The sequence below is a fragment of the Pan paniscus genome, chromosome 12 (genome assembly GCF_029289425.2).
Source record: "Pan paniscus chromosome 12, NHGRI_mPanPan1-v2.0_pri, whole genome shotgun sequence".
In the NCBI taxonomy this organism is placed as follows: domain Eukaryota; kingdom Metazoa; phylum Chordata; class Mammalia; order Primates; family Hominidae; genus Pan; species Pan paniscus.
The window spans coordinates 71,231,259-71,252,842 of record NC_073261.2 but is presented as its reverse complement, the minus strand read 5'-3'; the positions used below and the strand labels follow the sequence as shown (position 1 = coordinate 71,252,842).

Below are 21,584 nucleotides of genomic sequence, written 5' to 3'. Positions count from 1 at the left end.
TGAAGCTAGGTCACAGATGAATATCATAAAGTAAGAAAACACTGGCCATGCACAGTGGCTCACACCTGTAATCTCAGTGCTTTGGGAAACTGAGGTGGGAGGATCGCTTGAGGCCAGGAGTTTGAGGCCAGCCTCAGCAACATAGCAAGACCCCTGTCTCTACAAAAAATGTTAAAATTAGCCAGGTGTGGGGGCACACTCCTGTAGTCCTAGCTACTTAGGAAACTGAGGCAGGAGGACTGCTTGAGCCCAGGAGGTTGAGGCTTCAATGAGCTATGATCACACCATTGCACTCCAGCCTGGGCAACTGAGCAAGACCCTGTCTCCCTGCTGCCCTCACCAAAAAAAAAAAAAAAAAGAAAAAGAAAATATGGAGAAAGAGGGAATCCTCCCTAAATCATTCTATGAAGACAGTATCACCCTAATATCAAAATGAAGAAAGGATATAACAAAGAAAGAAAACTGCAGACCAATATCCCTGATGAACATAGATGCAAAAATCCTCAACAAAATACTAGCTTACCAAATCAAATGACATATCAAGAAGATAATCCACCATGATCAAATGGGTTTCATAACAGGAATAAAGGGATGGTTTAACATCTGTAAGTCAATAAATGTGATACACCACATAAACAGACTTAAAAACAAAAATCACATGATTATCTCAAGAGATTCAGAAAAAGCATTTGACAAATCCAGCATCCCTTCATGATTAAAACCCTTAGCAAAATTGGCATATAAGAGACATACCTTAAGGTAGTAAAAGCCATCTATGACAAACCCACAGCCAACATTATACCAACTGGGGAAAAGTTGAAGGTATTGCCCCTGATAACTGGAACAAGACAAGGATGCCCTCTTTCACCACTTGTGTTCAACATAGTACTAGAAGTCCTAGCCAGAGCAATCAGAAAAGAGAAAGAAATAAAAGGCATCCAAATTGGTAATGAGGAAGTCAAACTGTCACTGTTTTGCTGATGACATGGTCGTATACCTAGAAAACCCTGAAGACATCAAACAATCTCCTAGAACTGGTAAATGAATTCAGCAAAGTTTCAGGATACAAAATTAACATACACAAATCAGTAGCTCTGCTATACACCAACAGCGACCAAGCTGAGAATCAAATCAAGAACTCAACCCCTTTTACAATCGTTGCCAAAAACAAAACAAAACAAAACCTTAGGAATATGCTTAACCTAAGTGAAAGGAGGTGAAAGGCCATTACGAGGAAAACTACAAAACACTGCTGAAATAAATCATAGATGACACAAACAAATGGAAACACATCCCATGCTTATGGATGAGTAGAATCAATATTGTGAAAATGACCATACTGCCAAAAGCAATCTACAAACTAAATGCAATACCTATCAAAATACCACCACCATTCTTCACAGAACTAGAAGAAACAATCCTAAAATTCATGTGGAACCAAAAAAGAGCTCATATAGCCAAATCAAGATTAAGCAAAAAGAACAAATCTGGAGGCATTACATTACTTGACTTCAAACTATATTACAAGGCCATAGTCACCAAAACAGCATAGTACTGGTATAAAAATAGGCACATAGACCAATGGAACAGAATGGAGAACCCATAAATAAAGCCAAATATTTATAGTCAACTGATCTCTGACAAAGCAAACAAAAACATAAAATGAGGAAGACACCCTATTCAACAAATGATGCTGGGATAATTGGCAAGCCGCATGTAAAAGAATGAAACTGGATTCTCATATCTCACCCTATACAAAACTCAAGATGGATTACAGACTTAAATCTAAGACCTGAAACCACAAAAATTCTAGAACAAACTTTGGAGAAACCCTTCTAGACACTGGTTTAGTCAAAGACTTCATGACCAAGAACCCAAAAGCAAATGCAACAAAAAGATAAATAGATGGGACTTAACTAAATTAAAAAAAGCTCCTGCACAGCAAAAGAAATAATCAGCAGAGTAAACAGACAACCCATGGAGTGGGAGGAAAATATTCATAATCTATACATCCGACAAATGACTAATACCCAGAATCTACAAGGAACACAAACAAATCAGCAAGAACAAAACAAACAATCCCATCAAAAAGTGGGCTAAGGACATGAATAAGCAATTCTCAAAAGAAGATATACAAATGGCCAACAAACATGAAAAAATGCTCAACATCACTACTTGATATGGTTTGGCTGTGTCCCCACCCAAATTTCTTTTGTTCTTTTTTTTTTTTTTTTTTTTTTTTGAGATGGAATCTCACTCTGTTGCCCAGCCTGGAGTGCAATGGCACAATCTTGGCTCACTGCAACCTCTACTTCCCAGGTTCTAGTGATTTTCCTGCCTCAGCCTGCTGAGTAGCTGGAACTATAGGCATGCATAACCACGCTGAGCTAATTTTTGTATTTTTAGTACAGACGCGGTTTCACCATGTTGGCCAGGCTGATCTCAAACTCCTGACCTCAGATGATCTGCCTGCCTCCCAAAGTGCTGGGATTACAGGCGAGAGCCACTGTGCCTGGTCCCACCCAAATTTCATCTTGAATTGTAGTTCCCATAATCCCCGCGTGTCTTGGGAGGGACCCAGTGGGAGATAAGTGAATCATGGGGGTGGTTACCCCCATGCTGTTCTCATGATAGTGAGTTCTCACAAGATTTGATGGTTTTAAAAGGGGCTTTTCTCCCTTTGCTTGATACTTCTCTCTCCTGCAACCTTGTGGAAAAGGACATGTTTGCCTCCCCTTCCACCATGATGGAAAGTTTCCTGAGGTCTTCCTAGCCATGCAGAACTGTGAGTCAATTAAACTTCCTTCCTTTATAAATTGCCCAGTCTCAGGCAGTTCTTTTTTTTTTTTTTTTTGAGACGGAGTGTGTCGCTCTGTCGTCCAGGTTGCAGTGCAGTGGCGCGATCTCGGCTCACTTTAAGCTCCGCCTCCTGGATTCATGCCGTTCTCCTGCCTCAGCCTCCCGAGTAGCTGGGACTACAGGCACCCACCATCATGCCCTGCTAATTTTTTTGTATTTTTAATAGAGACGGGGTTTCACCGTGTTAGCCAGGATGGTCTCGATCTCCTGACCTCGTGATCCTCCTGCCTCGGCCTCCCAAAGTGCTGGGATTACAGGCGTGAGCCACCGCACCCCGCCTAGGGCAGTTCTTTATAGCAGCATGAGAACGGACTAATATACTACTTATCAGGAAAATGCAAATCAAAACCATCAGGAAAATGCAAATCAAAACCACAATGCAATACCACCTCACTCCTGCAAGAATGGCCATAATCAAAAAATCAAAAAATAATAGATGTTAGTGTGGATGTGGTGAAAAGGAAACACTTTTACATTGTTGGTGGGAATGTAAACTAGTACAACCACTATGGAAAACAGTGTGGAGATTCCTTAAAGAACTAAAAGTAGATCTACCATTTGATCCAGCAATCCCACTCCTGGGTATCTACCCAGAGGAAAAGAAGTCATTATGCGAAAAAGATACCTGCACACACGTTTATAGCAGCACAATTCGCAACTGCAAAAAAATGGAACCAGCCCAAATGCCCATCAATCAACAAGTGGATAAAGAAAATGTTTTATACACACACACACACACACACACACATACACACATACATACCATAGAATACTACTCAGCCATAAAAAGGAATGAAATAATGGCATTTGCAGGAGCCTGGACAGAATTAGAGACTGTTATTCTAAGTGAAGTAACTCACTTCACTTAGAATGGAAAACCAGACATTGTATGTTCTCACTCACAAGTGGGAGCTAAGCTGTGAGGATGCAAAGGCATAAGAATGATACGATGGACGTTTGGGGACTTTGGGGACTCAGGGGATTCAGGGGAAAGGGTGGGAGGGGGATGAGGGATAAAAGACTATGCATTGAGTACAGTGTATGGTGCTCAGGTGATGGGTGCACCAAAATCTCACAAACCACCACTAAAGAGCTTGTTCATGTAACCAAACACAACCTTTTCCCAAAAAACCTATTGAAATAAAAAGAAAATTTAAAAGAAAGAAATAATGGTTTTTAATAGTTTTATCATATTATTTTTATTTTTTTAAATTTATTATTTGTTGAGGCTTGCTCTGCTGCCCAGGCTGGAATACAGTGGTGCAATCATGGCTCACTGCAGCCTCAACCTCCTGGGCTCAAGTGATCCTCCCACCTCAGCCTCTGGAGTAGCTAGTTCTACAGACATGTGCCAACATGCCCAGCCTAGTTTTGCCATATTATTTTTAAACTGAATAGTATAGATTTAGAAATGATATTCCAGTTCTTCTTCTACATTATAGAGAAGAAAAAACAGTAACAAAAAGTAAATAACTTCCTATGGCTAAATACTTTTTTACCTCATAGGAGACTTTAGCCTGTCTTCCTTTCTTCCTTCCTTCAAAAATTATTGAAAACCTGCTAGTAATACTTGCAAGATACTATCCTGTGAGTTGTGAGCATACAAAATGACTCAAAAATTAACTCTACTTTCAAAGGATTTACTGACAAGTAGGGACAATGTTTGTAAACACAGAGTAAATGTGTTAAGTGCTTTAAAAGCGGGGAGAAATTGCTTCTGATTGGGATCATGGAAAGATGGAGAATGTGAAATTTGAGGTTACTAAGAGAGAGGTAGATTTTGAATATGTGGGTGTTTGTGGAGGGAGTATTTAAAAGAAAGGATGATCACAGAAGTAGAAAAACTCAGGGCAAATACTGGGAAAAAAAGGTTCGATTCATCTGACCATCCTTGGGAATAAGGAGAGGAAATGGGAAATGGAAAATAGAGTAAGACAAACGGGAGCCAGTAGACCTGTTAAGAGGCCATGTATTAGGACAGTCCAGAGAAGGGGCCAGGAAGGCCTGCATTAAGCTGCTGTCTTGCAAGTGGCTGTAGTGAACATAGAGGAGGTTGTGGTCACAGAGGTTTGGTGGTGGAATCTAGGATTTGGCAACTGATTGATCTATAAGGCAAAGACAAGGGAAGGGCCAAAGAGGTTGCCAAAGCTTCAAATATCGGTCCCTGGGGAGATGATGGGGGAAACCAAACCAATCTCAGTCTTTATGAAAGCAAAAAGTTATACCAGTGCTAGTGAAAGTTCATTGTGCCTGGGTGGTTAACTCATCGTGAAGGAACAAGTGTTATTTCTTCTACTTATTGGAAGGACAGACTGGGCTTTGTTAGGAAGGAGAGTTTCTTTTGTTTTGTTTTGTTTTAAAGTCTGACCACTGAATCTGTCAAGTAACTTAGAAGAGTAAAGGGCCTCAGGATAGAAACAGGGAGAGCAAGGAAAGCACACGTCAGGTAAAGTGGCAGAAGACGATGAGCTTCAGCTTACGGTCAGCAAGAATACTGGTGCTGTTCCCACATCTTCTGATCTTTCAATAAAAACTGAAAATCTTCACTTTTTAATGAAACCTCCATCTTTTAATGTTGTCAGTTCAGAGTGTTAAAAGGTACTATACTCATAGGACAAAATGTGTCTGCTGTCAGATCTGATCAGAGACCAGCAATTTTCTGACTCCAGGTATCAGATCATGGGGCAACAGTTCTGGACTCTCCTACAGAGGGATGATGCCTAGGAATAAAGAGACCAACAGCCCTGTCTGAATACTGCTGTAATGCATAAACTCTGGAACTAGTACAGCATACTATAGTGGTTAAGAGCACAGACTCCCAAACCAGACTGCCTGGGTCCAAATCCTGGTTCCTTACTAGCCAGGCAGTCTAGTGCAAACTACTCTCTGTACCATAGTGTCCTTAATTTAAAAATGAATGTAATAATACTATGACCTATCTGGTGCAGATATGTAAACATTTGCTAGCATTATCTGTGATGAATCTCTTATTTTGGGGGGGCAGGGGACAGGGTCCTCCCAGGCTAGAGTGTAGTGGCATGATCACAGTTAACTACAGCCTTGACCTCCCGGGCTCAAGTGATCCTCCCACCTCAGCTTCCCTAGTAGCTGAGACTACAGGTACACACCACCATACCTGGCTAACTTTTTGTATTTTTTTTGTAGATGGGGTCTCGCCATGTCGCCCACGCTGGTCTTGAACTCCTGGGCTCAAGCGATCCTCCTGCCCCAGCCTTCCAAAGTACTGGGATTACAGGTGTGAACCAATGTGCCCGGCCATATTTTTGATGAATCTCAAGAGAAACGGAAGGGGCTCTGCAAAATGACTGATTAGATTTCTAATTATCCGGGGTAGGTGGCTGTCTTGAGCAAAATTTAATTTGATATAAAAAAATGAAATATGACATTCCTTGTATTTGCGTATCACAGAGCAAATTTATACGTTACCTTGATTCTGTTGTCATATTTCATCTTCATCATATTTCTCTCCATATCCTGTGTCAGACATAATTTTTATACCCTTCTTTAATGGTTTAGTATCATATTCCTCAGTGTTACTCATATCCAGAATAGTCCTGTTATTTTCGATGACAACTCTCTATTGAAAGAAAAGGGTAGCAAAAATTAAGTATACTGAAACCGTCTTTCTAAGAAAAGTTTTTAAATCTTATTTTACAATATTCTCCCTTTCCTAACTGGGCATGTGACCCTTCTGTCTTTTATAAATAGCCAATAAAGTGTTTTTGCACATTTATACATACATAATACATATCCACAAACTGTCCCATAGACAGGATCTCCTTACTCAAGCTTAATTAAATGGATTTGGAAGAACTAATTTTACACTATGTAAAGAATGCACAATCTTTATCTTTTGAAAAACTTTTGGTCTTAAAAAGGAAAAAAATTCTTTTGGAAGGAAATGACATTATACTTTTTAAAAAATATTCAGAGCTCTCAAAAGGTACACTGTATTCACTCTTTCTTTTTCCCTCTTTCCTTCCTTTCTTTCTTTCATTCTTTCATTCTTTCATTCTTTCTTATTTTGAAACAGGAGCTCACTCTGTCACCCAGGCTGGAGCGCAGTGGCATGATCACAGCTCACTGCAGCCTCAACCTCCTGGGCCAAGTGATCCTCCTGCCTCAGCCTCTGAAGTAGCTGGGACCACAGGTGCTCGCCACCATGCCCTGCTAATTTGTTTTTTATTTTTTGTAGAGACAGGGTCTCACTATGTTGTCCAGCCTCGGCTCGAACTCCTGGGCTCAAGTGATCCTCCTTCCTCAGACTCCCTAAGTGCTGGGATTACAGGTATGAGCCACCACACCCAGCCTTCACTCTCTTTTAAGCTACTACACACCAGAAAATTAATTCAAAACTTACTCTGTCTAATTTAAATGGCATATATGCAGAACAGCATTATTCATACCTAAATATATATATGCGATTATGAATACTAAACATTTGTGATTATTGCACTAATTGCAAACTCAGAGAATTTATTTATTTCATCCCATTGATTAAAAAAAGAGATATCCAGCCACGCATGGTGGCTCAGACCTGTAATCCCAGCATTTTGGAGGCCAAGGCAGGAAGATTGCTTGAGCCCAGGAGTTCAAGACCAGCCTGGGTAATATAATGAGACCTCATCTCTCAAAAATTTTTTTTAATTACCTGAGGATGGTAGTGCATGCCTGTGATCCCAGCTACTCAGGAGGCTGAGGCTGGAGAATCACTTGAGCCTGGCAGATGCAGGTTGCATTGAGTTAAGATCATACCACTGCACTCCAGCCTCAGCAACAGAGCCAGACCGTGTCTCAAAAAAAAAAAAAAAAAATGAGTGAGAGAGAGAGAGATCTATCCCCTGCCTTTTTGCTAATCAAGATTGCTAATTCATTTTTATCAAATATGATGAAAAAGAGGCCTTACATACTTCTGCTTTTTTCCCTCATGCTGCCTTTAAATATAACAGCCATTTGATTCTTTCAGGTAGATGGGTACTTTACTTGGTAGAAGGCCTAAGCTGAATTTCAATCCTTGACATAGTCAAGAAGCATAAATGTGCAATAATCTGTATAAAGACAGTATCTTTAATTTCTTTACAGAGATTATTTCTAACTGGCTATACCACTTCCAGGTATGGAACAGGCTGACAGAGCTGGATCCAAAGGGCTCAGAATGGAGCAACCAAGGTGTATTCACCTGATGCTTTGGTCTCCCTAAGCTCTTCCATAGAAACGATCATATATCACCTCGGCAATTGTTTTGTAAGTACTCAGAAATTATATCACAACAAAAATGCTATTGTACATTCATATATCTCTCAAAAGCCAGAGACTTGAGAACAGCCAAATCAGGAGCAGCCACCACAAACCAAACCACCACACTCCCAACATGCTCCTGAAACAGGCGATCCCCAGCAAGCCCAGCCTCGGCGACTGGCCCAATTTCACCCACCCCTGGCCAGGTAGAGACCAATCTATAACACATTTCCAAAGCCTTATCTGTCTATAAGCCTTGGCTCAGTGATTCCACTTAAGAAAATAATCCTAAATTTCTGCAAAGCTCAAGAAAGCAAATATGTATTATGCTAAGTTCTATGCATCATAAACCATGGTAGGTGTTGGAAACAATAAAATTATTGCTTGCCCTTATGAACTTTATAAAGTGAACTGGAAATTTTATACTTCTCATTTACTGAATGCCTCCTATGTACCAGGTGCTCTACTAGGCATTTTATATGTGTTATCTCACTTAATCATTACAGCCTATAAAATATAAGTAGTATCACCCATATCTCACATTAAAGCGGTTGAGTAATTTGTCCCAAGTCATACAGCTGAGAAGTAGCATTTCTCTGAGACCGCACCACTGCACTCCAGCTTGGGCAACAGAACGAGACTCCGTCTCAAAAAAAAAAGAAGTAGCATTTCTGAGATTCAAACTCAGGTCCAAAGCTTTTCAAATTTCGTGTTTTACCCACCAAGCTGCATTATATATTTTAAATAACAGTAACAACATCAACAACCATCTAATGTAAACAATAGAGGAATGAGTACATAAGTTAATATCAATAGGTTGGATATGCAGCCATTAAAAGTGATATCTATGACAGTTTGTCACAACACAGAAAATTGCTTGCTTATAAATATAACAATAAAAACAGGATGTGGGGCTGGGTGTGGTGGCTCATGCCTGTAATCCCTGCACTTTGGAAGGCCCAGGTGGGAGGAACACTTGAGACCAGAAGTTTGAGACCAGCCTGGCCAACGTGGCAAAACCCCATCTCTACTAAAAATACAAAAATTAGCCAGGCATGGTGGTATGCACCTGTGGTCCCAGGTACTTGGGCAGCTGAGGCACGAGGATTGCTTGAGCCTGGGAGGCAGAGGTTGCAGTGAGCCAAGATTGCGCCACTGCACTTCCGGCCTGGACAACAAAGCGAGACTCCGTCTCAAAGAAAAAAAAAAAAACAACCAGGATGTGAATTCATATACTATGATTTAAACTATGATTAAGACACATACACACACACGTACTAGAATAAAAAGCACATTTAAAAAAATAGGTAAACCTTCTGCACTTTCACTTAAATAATACAAAATTAAGGGAAACTATAAGGGGAAAAATTGTGTTTTCACATACAATTCAGACAAAACAGTTGACCCAAGCCTATTTAAAATGGGGACTAGATCCTCTTTCCCCTAACAGTTACTTTAAAAATTTCCTCTCATCATCCTATCTTCTATGTGAAATAAGAAGAAGCATATATTTGGTCTGAGCCCAGTTCCTGGCACACAGCTCCTAAAACCCTTGTAATTTCCTGAGCATCTCAATTGCTAGGTGCATTCTTTGTTCTAATGTTTGGTCTTTGACCCTGGTTCCTGAAACAGAGCTTAATTCCTTGGAGTTACCTGGGTTAAAGGAGCACCTTTTGTTCTAATGAGGTGACTCTTCGTGGGTTTCTGGAAGGGGGGTGGTCACCAGAAAGACCAACCCATGATTAAAAGTTTGGAACTTTCAGCCCTACTCTGCAACCTCCAGGAAGGAAAGAGGGACTGCAGTTGAGTTAATTGTTGATCATGTCTACATGATTAAGCCTCCATAAAAATCCCCAAACTACGGGGTTCAGAGAGCTTCTGGGTTGCTGAAATCATGGAAGGTGGCATCCCCTAAGAGGCCATAGAAGCTCACAACCCCTTACCCGTACATTGCCTTATGCATCTTTTTCATCTGGCTGTTCCTGAGTTGCATCCCCCCCGCCTTTTTTTTTTTTTTAAATAGAGGTGGGGTCTCACTATGTTGCCTAGGCTGGCCTTGATCTCCTGGGCTCATGTGATCCTCCAGCCTGAGTCTCTGAAATTGCTGGGATTACAGGTGTGAGCCACCATGCCTGGCCATGAATTGCATCCTGTTATAATAACAGGTAAACAAAAGTAAAGAGTTCTCTGAGTTCTGTGAGCCCTTCTAGCAAATGATTGAACCCTTGGAGGGTCATGGGAACCTCTGATTTGTAACCAAGTCAGACAAAAGGTGTGGGTAATCTGGGAACCTACTATTTGCACTTGGCATCTGATGTTTGGGGTAGTCTCATGGGATTGAGCCCTTAACCTGTGGCGTCTGTGCTGACTAGAGTAAGTGTCAGAACTGAATTAAATTGTAGGATACCCAGTCAATGTCTGCCAAGAAGTGGAGAATTGCTTAATGTGGCCAAAACTCACACATTTTGGTGACCAGAAACATCTGTGTTGTTGCTGTTTTGAGACAGGGTCTTGCTCTGTCACTCAGGCTGGAGTGCAATGGCGCAATCACGGCTCACTGCAGCCTGAACCTCCTGGGCTCAAGTGATCCCCCCTGACACTCAGCCAACCAACTAACTGGGATTAAAGGCACACATCACCATGTCCAGCTAATTTTTAAAGAAAATATTGTAGAGACTAGATCTTACTATGTTGCCTAGGCTGGTCTTTTACTCCTGGGTTCAAACGATCCTCCTGCCTTGACCTCCCAAGGTGCTAGGATTAAGGCATGAGCCACTGCACCTAGCTCTTCGTTGCTTTGAGAGTATAAACAGTAGGAGAAGACATTTTAGTTTTTTCCTATTGCACACTGTATTAATTAGGGTTCTCCAGAGAAATAGAACTGTGTGTGTGTGCGTAGACATAACAGGAGATATATACACACACATCCTATTGGTTCTGTTTCTCTGGAGAACCCAAACACAGTGTGTAATAGGTGTGTGTGGGGGTGTGTGTGTATATATACATATACACCCACACACACACACATAGAAGGAGAGAGAGGTAGATAAATCTGTTCCAAGGAACTGGCAATTGTGGGAGCTAGCAAGTCCAAAATCTGCAGGGCAGCCTGGAGACCTGGAGAGGAGTGGGTGTTGCAGTCTTCAGTTCGATGGCAGTCTAGAGGCAGAATCTCTTTCTCCTCAGAGGATCTCAGTCTCTTAAGACCCTCAACTGATTGTGTGACGCCCACCCTCATAATAAAGGGGAATCTGTTTTATCAAAGCTGACAACTTAGATGCTAATCTCATCTTAAAAATACCTCACAACAACATCTAGACATGTTTGCCCAAATAACTGGGCACCATAGCCTAACAAATTCAAACATAAAAATGAATCATATTATAATCCTTCCCCAATCTACATAGAAAAAAATGAATGAGTATTTCAGATCCTGAAACACAGGCTCTTTCCATCATTTGATAAACATTATTGAAGGCCTGGCCCCTTTCTAACGTTAGGCCCATTATGAGACATAAATATAATCTCGCTGCACATTTGTTGGATCATAACAAATCAAATCTGTAGCCCCTTAATGTTTACAAAATATGTTCATAAATACATCTTGTGTAATCTTCACAAATCATTATTGCAGTCCTCATTTGACCAAAAATAAGGCGAGAGAGAATACTCTGACACATCAAAGATTGTAGCGTCAATAGGTGATAGAGCCAACAAGAGTCAGATCTTCTGACATTTCTTCATCAGATAGAGCCCTTTCTTCATCACATGGACACTGTGAACAGAAGTAACACAGGTCCTCAAGGATAGCAGCTATTTTATTATTTCCCAATTAATCTACATTGAAAAGACACAAAGATCAAGATGCCTAGCTTATTCCCCTGACTGGGAATATAAAGTTGTATAACAAGTTTAGGAATTGATCACCGTCTACAAGTAGTGTTTAGTTTTGTTTTTAACTTTTATTAAAGTATAGCATGCTAACTCAGATTATAAGTTTACACCTCAATAAATTTTCACAAAATGAATACCCCTGTGTAACTGTTACCAAGATCAAGAAACAGAATATGACCAGGGCTGGGTGCAGTGGCTCGCACCTGTAATCCCAGAACGTTGGGAGGCCAAGGCAGGAGGATTGTTTGTGCCCAGGAATTCAAGACCACCCTGGGCAACATAGCCTGATCTAATCTCTACAAAAAAAAAAAAACATTTAAAAATTAGCCAAGCATGGTGGTATGCGCCTGTAGTTCCAACTGCTAGGGAGGCTGAGGTGGGAGGATCACTCACGCCCACGATTTCGAGGCTGCAGTGAGCTGTGATCACACCACTGCACTTCAGCCTGGGCAACAGAGGGAGACACTGTCTCTAACCAACATAATAATAATAATTAATAATAATAATAACATCAGTATCTCAGAAGCCCTTTTGGGGCCCCCTCTCAGCCATCATCTTTCCCGCAAAGGTAACCACCATCCAGATATCTTTCACTGTCAACAAATTTTGCCTTTGTTTTCAACTTTAATTTTTTTTTTTTTTTTGTAGACGATTTCTCACTGTGTTTCTCAGAATGGTCTCAAACTCCTGGCCTCAAGCGATCCTTCTGCCTGAGCCTCCCAAAGTGCCGGGATTACAGGCATGAATCACTGCACTCAGCCTGTTTTCAACCTTATATAAATGGAATCCTACTGTATGTGCTTTTTGATATCTGGGCTCCTTTGCTCTATATTATGTCTGTGAGATTAATAAACTTGTTTGTTCAGTTATGTTACTGCTGTGTAGCATTCTTTTGTATCATGTACCACAATTTATTCATCTGGTCATCCAACAATTTGGGTGGTTACGTTTGGGGGTACTGTGAACTATGCTGCTGTGAATATGTACCCAAGTTGTGGACCATCTATGTATGTGTTTCTGTTCAGTATATACCTTGAAGTGTAATTGCTGGGTCATTCATCTGCATGCATTCATTTTTACTGGAAACTGCCAAACAGCTTCCTAAGTGGTTGTGCTAATTTGTACAACCACTAGCAGTTGATGAGATTTCCAGTTGTTCCACTCATTAGCTTTTATCATTGTTGTTTTTAATGTTATACTTTTACAACATATGGATATATTCATACAATGTATAACATTGGTTTGCATGTTTTCAAAACTTCATAGAAATGCTACTATATCATGCTGAAAATATTCTACCACTTGTTTCTGAGATTTATCTGTGTTGGTACATATAGTTCCAATTTATTCTCTTTCACTGCTACACACCATTCTAGTTTTTCAAGTCTGAATCTTGTTGATGGCCACTCAGCTTATTTCCATTTTTTCATGATTATAAATGACACAAAGACTGTTCTTATTCATGTGTCTTTGTACCCATCTGTGAGACTATCTCAAGTGCAACTGCTGAGTCATAGTGTATGTGTATCTTCAGCTATACTAGATATTGGCAAAATTGCTTTCCAAAATTGTTGTACCAACTTAACACTGCTATAAGCAGCCTGTGAGGGTGTCCATTGCTCCAGATCCTCACCAGTGATTTGTATGGTTGGATGTTTTTAATGTTTGTTGATTGAATGGGTGTGTAATATCCTAATAACTTTCTTAAATAAGTTTTCCAAAAACTTTATAAATACATACACTTATATTTGCAAAGAGGAAGAGAAGTTCATTCCCCTTCTCTATTCACATAGAGCTGTGGTTCTGGAACCTTAGTGTTCTTTATTTAAGCAGGGCCTGGGGATCTGCCTGACTGCATGCAGATGTCAGAAGACCCTGAGGAATGTTGCCTCAGTGCCTTGTATGCACAGCTAGCGCAGTTATCTCAAGTACTTAGGGGTTATGTTATCTTCTCCCCAGCTAGGACATGGGCTGCTGGATGGCAGAGACAAATTCTATGACAGTTTTGTATCCTTAGGGCCCAGCCCTCAGAGGAAACTCAGTGAGTATTCATGGATGTAGGGAAGGAAGGAAAAGTGGGAATGACAACTTATTTTCTGTTTGGTCTGCATCAGATCTTAGAGCATCTGGAGATACATAGTTTGTTTATTTAAAAATGCAAAGCACACACATATTCTTTTCTATTAACTGTTAGGGATTTAATAATATTCTTTCATATAAATAATTTTCAACTTGGCCTAATGAATGACATATCAAAGCCTTCCATTTTGTAGTATTTCCTCATGTTTTCTCTCAGGAGGATTACATACTGAATACTTTGGAACAGGGTGCTCCCTGGACAACATACGGATGTATTCATATGATACGTAACATTGGTTTGCATATTTTCAAAACTTCATAGAAATGCTATCATGCTGAAAATATTCTGCCACTTGGCACATACATTGGAGCTTTCCTCCAAAGGGTCTAGTAAGCAAAATACATTCAAAATGATGACGGGGAGTTAGTGAAAGCCAGAAAGAAAAGAATCTTCTGAAAGCAAAAAAGTAGAGATGGATCAAGGCAGAGGGAGGAACACAGAAAAGGAGAGAGGAGACTGAAAGGTGAAATTTATCCAACAGTGGGTTCATTAATTAGGAAGGGCTCCTCATTAGACAACATTATTTACAGGGCAGTTTATTGGTCTCCCATCCTCTGGCCAGACTGACAGCACAAGAATAGGGTTATTTATTTATTTATTTTGAGATGGAGTCTCGTTCTTGCTGCCCAGGCTGGAGTGCAGTGGCGCGATCTCAGCTCACTGCAACCTCCGCCTCCTGCGTTCAAGCAATTCTCCTGCCTCAGCCTCCTGAGTAGCTGGGACTACAGGCGCTCACAGTTAATTTTTGTATTTTTAATAGAGATGGGGTTTCACCATGTTGGCCAGGCTGGTCTTGAAGTCCTGACCTAAGGTGATCCACCCACCTTGGCCTCCCAAAGTGCTGGGATTACAGGCGTGAGCCACCGCGCCGGGCCAGAGTAGGGCTATCCTTAGGACTCTTTTAACTAAGGATATCACAGAACAAGAGGGTTGAAAAGGGCTGAACCCTAGCATGTAATCTATAATTAACTTGAGCATCAGTATGAATGCTAAAAATCAGTACAAGTATACCCAATGTGGTAGCAAGATACCTCCCCTCCCAGGACAGCACTGTTAAAGCCTTCACTCTGGGCTAGAGCAGGGTCTCTGTTCTGGTTTGAGGCCACCCTCCTGAATGTGACTTGTCTATTTCTACAGTTCTTTCTAGGCACATCCTGTTTTGGTCAGCCCAGCCACTTTCCGGCATGATCTGCCAGGTAATTAACGGATTTATCAATTACGGAAAAATCTGTCTCCTTGTCTGGATGTACTTAAAATTCAGCGTTTAAGGAACAGAGACGTCCTGCTCTAACTAAGTGAATGTTGTCAACTGCATGTCTAGTGCTTTAGCTATTTCTGTTTCTAGTCGTCATTTCCCAAATCTGCGAAATGCAAACACTTGAGATACAAGCCCACCTCCAAAGCAAGGCCATTCTACAAATTGCCTTCTTCTGGCCACCACTCTTCAGCACAGCACTGTGGTCCTTGTGCCCAGGGAGGAGGTCTTATTCCTCTCCTTGTCACTGGCCTCTCCAGGCATGTGGTAAAAAGGTCCCCCTGGGACACCTGGGGCATGGAACATTTTCCCCATTACTGAGATCACTGACTGACAGCAGCAACTAGACTGACTCCCCTCCCCTGGTCCCCACCCCAAGCAGCTGTCTGAATGTTAGAATAGGCACGAGGAGTTGTTAAAGTTGAGAAAGGCTTATTTTCATGAACAACACATGTTTTCTAAGGAGAGATTTATTTAATGAAAGTCTTTTTTTTCTCCTGAGTCTTTGGTAGATTTGAATTGTAAAATAGATCTGGGGCTGTTTTGAGTAGAAGGATGGGGCTGTTTTGAGTGGAAGGAAAGGGCTGGAGTGGAGACAGCTGAATTCCTCTACCTGGAGAAGTCCAGTATCTGCGAATAGGAGGTATGATAAGGCCATAGAACTATCCCCAAATGTCCCCTAGGTAGAGTGGCCCAAGACAGTTTAAAACAGAGAGACCCAATATTCCACTTAATATAATTTGGGTTACAGTATTACCTTCACACTATTTCCAAACACACATGCTCACATCTGCTTCCAGCAAATCTTTAATGCAGTTCCCTGCACACTCAATATCTTGACTGCGTATGGACATAGAGAAAGTGGCTGAATTTCCTCTCTGAGAAGAGGATGTCATGGAGGAAGAAGAGATAGTCCCTAAACTGAGCCAATTCAACCAAAGCAGAAGCTGGAGCTACAGAAGACAATGAGAATGAAGTCTCCACCTCCCCTCTATCCACCTGGAAGTTTCCCCAAAATCATCTCAAGAGCTTGAGAATTCCATGAAATATGGAGTAGGGCTTTGGGCCCATTCTAAAGGACAAGGAGGACTACAGCTGATGGTTCCCAAAGACCTGTCTTCCGCACTGACCCAGGGTCCAATTGCTCATACAATTTCTCCTCTTAGATATCTAATAAGTAACTCCCATTTAAAATGGCCAAAAACCAAACTCGGCTCCACCTCCTAAACATGCTTCTCCCTCAGTCTTTTCCACCTCAGTTACCAGCCCCACATCCACTCAGTTGCTCAAGCCCCAAATCTACGAGTCATTCTTGGTTCTGCTTTCTCTCATTCTCTCTATCCAGGAGATCAGCAGGCCTTGTCAGTCCCTCCTCCAAGACACATCCCAAGTTGACATTTTTCACCTTCTCTGCACATCTCCATTGATTCCACCCAAGAAGTCTCAGCCACCAATCCTCAACTGAACTCCCAGTTTTGCTCAACTGGGTAGAGCAAAAACTTCCCTAACCAGTTGCCCTGTCTTTCCTCTGGCCACCAGTGGCCTTTTCACTACCTGGTGGTAGCAGCCAGAAAGGGGTGTGTCTGTGTATAAATCGGACAGTATCGCTCCACCATTTATAATCATTCATGGCTTCCCATTGCAATCCAAACTCCTCTCTGTGGCCTAGGGGGCCCCACGTGATTGGGCCATGTTTACCACTCTGACCTCTTTGTTCCTCCATTCATAGGGTGTCATCCACACTGGGCCCTTTCTTCCCACATACACACAAAGCTTCTTGCCTCAGAGCCTCCGTACATGCTATTTTTCTGCCTGGAATGCTTTTCCCTTAAATTTTCACCTGTCTGCCCCAATCCCTAAACTTCTAGCCCCTGCTCACTCTCTGCCCTTTATCTTATTTTCCTGTAACACTTATTTGTTGCTTGATTACAAATTTTTCATCTTCCTGTCCTCATTAGAATGTAAGCTCAGGCCAGCTGCAGTAGCTTGTACCTAGAATCCCAGTACTGTGGGAGGCCGAGGCAGGAGGATTGCTTGAGCCCAGGAGTTTGGGACCTGCCTGGGCAATATAGCAGGATACTGTCTCTCCAAAAAGAAAATTTTTTTAAATTAGCCAGTGTATTAGTCTGTTTTCACGCTGCTGATAAAGACATACCCAAAACTAGGAAGAAAAGGAGGTTTAGTTGGACTTACAGTTCCACATGGCTGGGGAGGCCTCAGAATCATGGCAGGAGGTAAAAGGCATTTCTTACATGGCAGCGGCAAGAGAAAATGAGGAAGAAGCAAAAGCAGAAACCCCTGATAAATTCATCAGATCTCGTGAGACTTACTATCACGAGAACAGCACAGGCAAGACTGGCCCCCATGATTCAATTACCTCCCCCTGGGTCCCTCCCACAACATGTGGGAATTCTGGGAGACACAATTCAAGTTGAGATTTGGGTGGGGACACAGCCAAACCATGCCAGGCTTGGTGGCACATGCCTGTAGTCTCAGCTACCTGGGAGGTTGAGGTGGGAAGATTGCTTGAGTCCAGGAGTTTGAGGCTGCAGTGAGCTGAGATGGCACCACTGCACTCCAGCCTGGGTGACAGAGTGAGACCATGACTTAAAAAAAAAAAGGAAGCTCAATGAAGGGAGAGATTTTTTTTTCTTTTCTTTTCTTTTTTTTTTCGAGTTGGAGTTTCCCTCTTGTTGCCCAGGCTGGAGTGCAATGGCACGATCTCAGCTCACCGTAACCTCCACCTCCTGGGTTCAAGCAATTCTCCTGCCTCAGCCTCCCTAGTAGCTGGGATTACAGGCATGCACCACCACCCCTGGCTAATTTTGTATTTTTAGTAGAGACAGGGTTTCTCCATGTTGTCAGCCTGGTCTCAAACTCCCAACCTCAGGTGATCTGCCCACCTCGGCCTCCTAAAGTGCTGGGATTACAGGCGTGAGCCACCGTGCCCGGCCCGAAGGAAGAGATTTTTTATCTCCAGCTCCTAGAACACTACCTGGCGGAAAAAAGGGCTCAATACAAACTTGTGGAATGAGTGCACCTGAGTTTCACTTGTTTCCTGCTTGCCCTCTGTCAGAGGCCACACCCAATTGTGGCACCTGGTAAAAGCCTCACTCATTAGAGTTTTGTCATTTAACTCCTTCCTGTAAGCCAGGTAAAACTGACCACATATATATGTAGATGCCCTTTTCCAATTTCAGTTTGGGGGCTCCCCTGGAGAAAGCAGAGGCCTCACACTAGAGCTAGCAGCGGCCCCAGGAAAATTCACATGGGGTGAAGTTTTATTCTTTCAAAGTAGCCAGTTTTGCCCCTTGGCATTTTCTTCTTCTTCACAGACATTTTCCCAATGGGTAAAACTTTTTTGTTTGATTTTAAAAATTCACTTTTTCACTTATCTATTCAGTGTTGCTTACTGAGTTCTGACCACTGATAAAAATAACCGTTGTGTGTGTGTGTACGTGTGTAAAACATCAGACGATGAGAGCCTTGCATTGTTCTAAGAGCTGCTTGAAAATGTCTGTGTTTTGATAGCTTATGATGCACATTCGTGGGCCAGCCAATTATAGTGACAGCTCTTTAATGAAGAAATGTCATACACATTAATATAGAATTTGTATTTGCTCTTAGTAATACCTGTAAGTGCCTAGTTCAACAGTTTTTGTGGTTGAAATGCTAAAAAATACAACTGAAATGCTGTTGAACTCTAAATGGCTAAATGCATGTATACCTGTATGTTGTTTTATTTACACACACATAAACATATGTGTGTATATTATATTTAAATAATTTATTCTATATATATTTAATTTATTTTAGATATATATAGAATAAATTAAGCAATAATGTCCCTGGGCCCAAAGAAAGTATTCTTCATTCTCCTGTTACGCCAGAAAGGTGTTTATTATGCTGAGGGAAGTTCTTGCACTCATAACCTCTAAGTGATTCCGCAGCATAGCTTAGAGGTGATGCTTCTTCCGGAGGAAGCCGTGAGTCATTATCTGCATCTTTCCTGAGATCTGGAGAGTACAAGGGTACCAACACCTCTCCCTCCACCAGGCCAGGGGGGATTAGGAAAGAGTCAGAGATGAAGGAGAAAAGGAGAAGAGAAATTGGTAAGAGGAAAAAGGGTAAATGTCTCAATTGTTTCCTCCTCTGATTACAGCCAGAGGAAGGCAGTCTGAGGGCCCCTTAACTAACTCCCTGTTAAGGTCTGGCAAGGATATAACGCATTTCATTTAGCTATGCTTCTATTACTTGAATGGTTTGCTTTTTCTAAGGGAAATAGAATTGGGAAAGGAATTATAAGGAAGAGGATTTTCTTGCTTTTATTCTATTTATAAATGGAATATGAGAGGGACATGGAAATAGCATGAAAGAGTCACAATTTTCTTACAATCACTAATATCCTACACTAATGTATCTGGGTGGCAGAGCGGATGGAGCCATAATGGTGTTTGTTATGGACTGAATCATGTTCCCCCAAGATTCATATGTTAAAGCTGCACCCTCAGTGTGATGGTATTAGGATGTGGAGCCTTTGGGGGGTAATTAGATTTAGACGAGGCCCTGAGAGTAGAGTCCCCATGATGGGATTAGTGCGTTCTAAGGAGAGATCTCTCTCTCTCCACCACATGAGGACACAGGGAGAAGGCAGCTGTCTGCAAGCCAGGAAGAAAGCCCTCACCAGGAATCCATCAGCACCTGCATTTTGGGCTTTTCAGCCTCCAGAACTGTAGGAAATACATGTTTGTTGTTGAAGTCACCCAGGCTGTGCTATTTTGTGACAGTCGCCAAGCTGACAAAGAGAGTGTTTTACATGAATTAATTAAGCAGATAATTCCTGAGCATCACTAGCACTCTGGGTACTGTTGCGCAGTGAAGTATAAAGCAGTGACCAATCAGGTGAGCTTCTGCTTTCATGGGACTTCAGTTTGAGTGGGAAAATACGCCACATACCATAAACAAGTAAACAGACAAGTAAATATTAGATAGTGATAAGAGCCATGAACAAAACACAACAGAGCCATGCTATGTGGAGTGACTGGGGAGGGGCTACTTTAGATCAGGTCATCAAAGGAGGCTTTCTGGGGAGGGGACATTTGAGATGAATGACAAGGAAGAGCTGACTAGGAGACAATCTGGTGGAAAACGTTTGAGGCACAGGGAACCATGGTGCTAACATCAGGTCTATGTAAGACTGACAGTTACCCCTGAGTTAGGTCAAGCAAAGAATGAAGTGGACTTGAGACAGGCTTGAGTGTTAATACCCAAAAGTGAAAGCAAGAGATGCACAGCAAGAAATTCATATAAGAAACTTCAGATTTTGAATACCAATGAAATAACCATGGTTTCCGAGTGACCTCCTACTCCACACAAGTCCTCCTCTTGTATTTCCCGTATTATCGCCATACACCATTCCACACAACATGCAATATCCAAATATCGTAATAAGGCTGGGCGCGGTGGCTCACACCTGTAATCGCAGCACTTGGAAGGCCGAGGCAGGTGGATCACCTGACTTCAGGAGTTCGAGATCAGCCTGGCCAAAATGGTGAAACCCCGTCTGTACTTAAAATACAAAAATCAGCTGGGCAGTAGGGGCATGTGCCTGTAATCCTGGCTACCTGGGAGGCTGAGGCAGGAGAATCGCTTGAACCTGGCAGGCGGAAGTTGCAGTGAGCCGAGATCGTGCCACTGCACTCTAGTCTGGGCGACAGAGTGAGATCCTGTCTCAAAAAAAAAACACAGACAAAAAAACCCAAATATTATTATGAGGTTAATCACATCATCATCTACCTTCAATTAATTTTTGTAAAATAATTTTAAAAATTAACATCTTATATTTGTGAGGTCCATTTGTTATAATTGATGAACCAACCAATGTTGATACATTATTAATTGAAGTCCACACTATTCAGATTTTTTTCTTTTCTTTCAGTGAAACCCTGTCTTACTTTGCTGCCCAGGCTGGAGTATAAGTGGCTTAATGAGGGCTCATCGTAGCCTTAACCTCCCAGGGTCAAGTGGTCCTCCCACCTCGGCACCCCCTATCCCCCTGCCCCCGCCTCCCCTAAATAGCTGGGACTATAGGCACTCGCCACCACACCTGGCTAATTTTTAAATTTTTTTTGTAGAGATGGGGATCTCACTATTTTGCCCAGGCTCTATGCAGATTTC

At 41.8% G+C, this 21,584-nt stretch overlaps 1 long non-coding RNA gene across 1 annotated transcript in view; it reads left to right on the top strand.

Moving 5' to 3' along the window:
• Positions 1-13,170, top strand: part of LOC117979152 (uncharacterized) — a 36,436-nt gene extending 23,266 nt beyond the window's left edge. Inside the window, exons 2-3 of the long non-coding RNA XR_004669825.3 lie at positions 7,995-8,124; positions 12,661-13,170. This is a non-coding gene — a long non-coding RNA (uncharacterized LOC117979152). The remainder of the gene's footprint in view (positions 1-7,994; positions 8,125-12,660) is intronic.
• Positions 13,171-21,584: the final 8,414 nt, after the last annotated feature.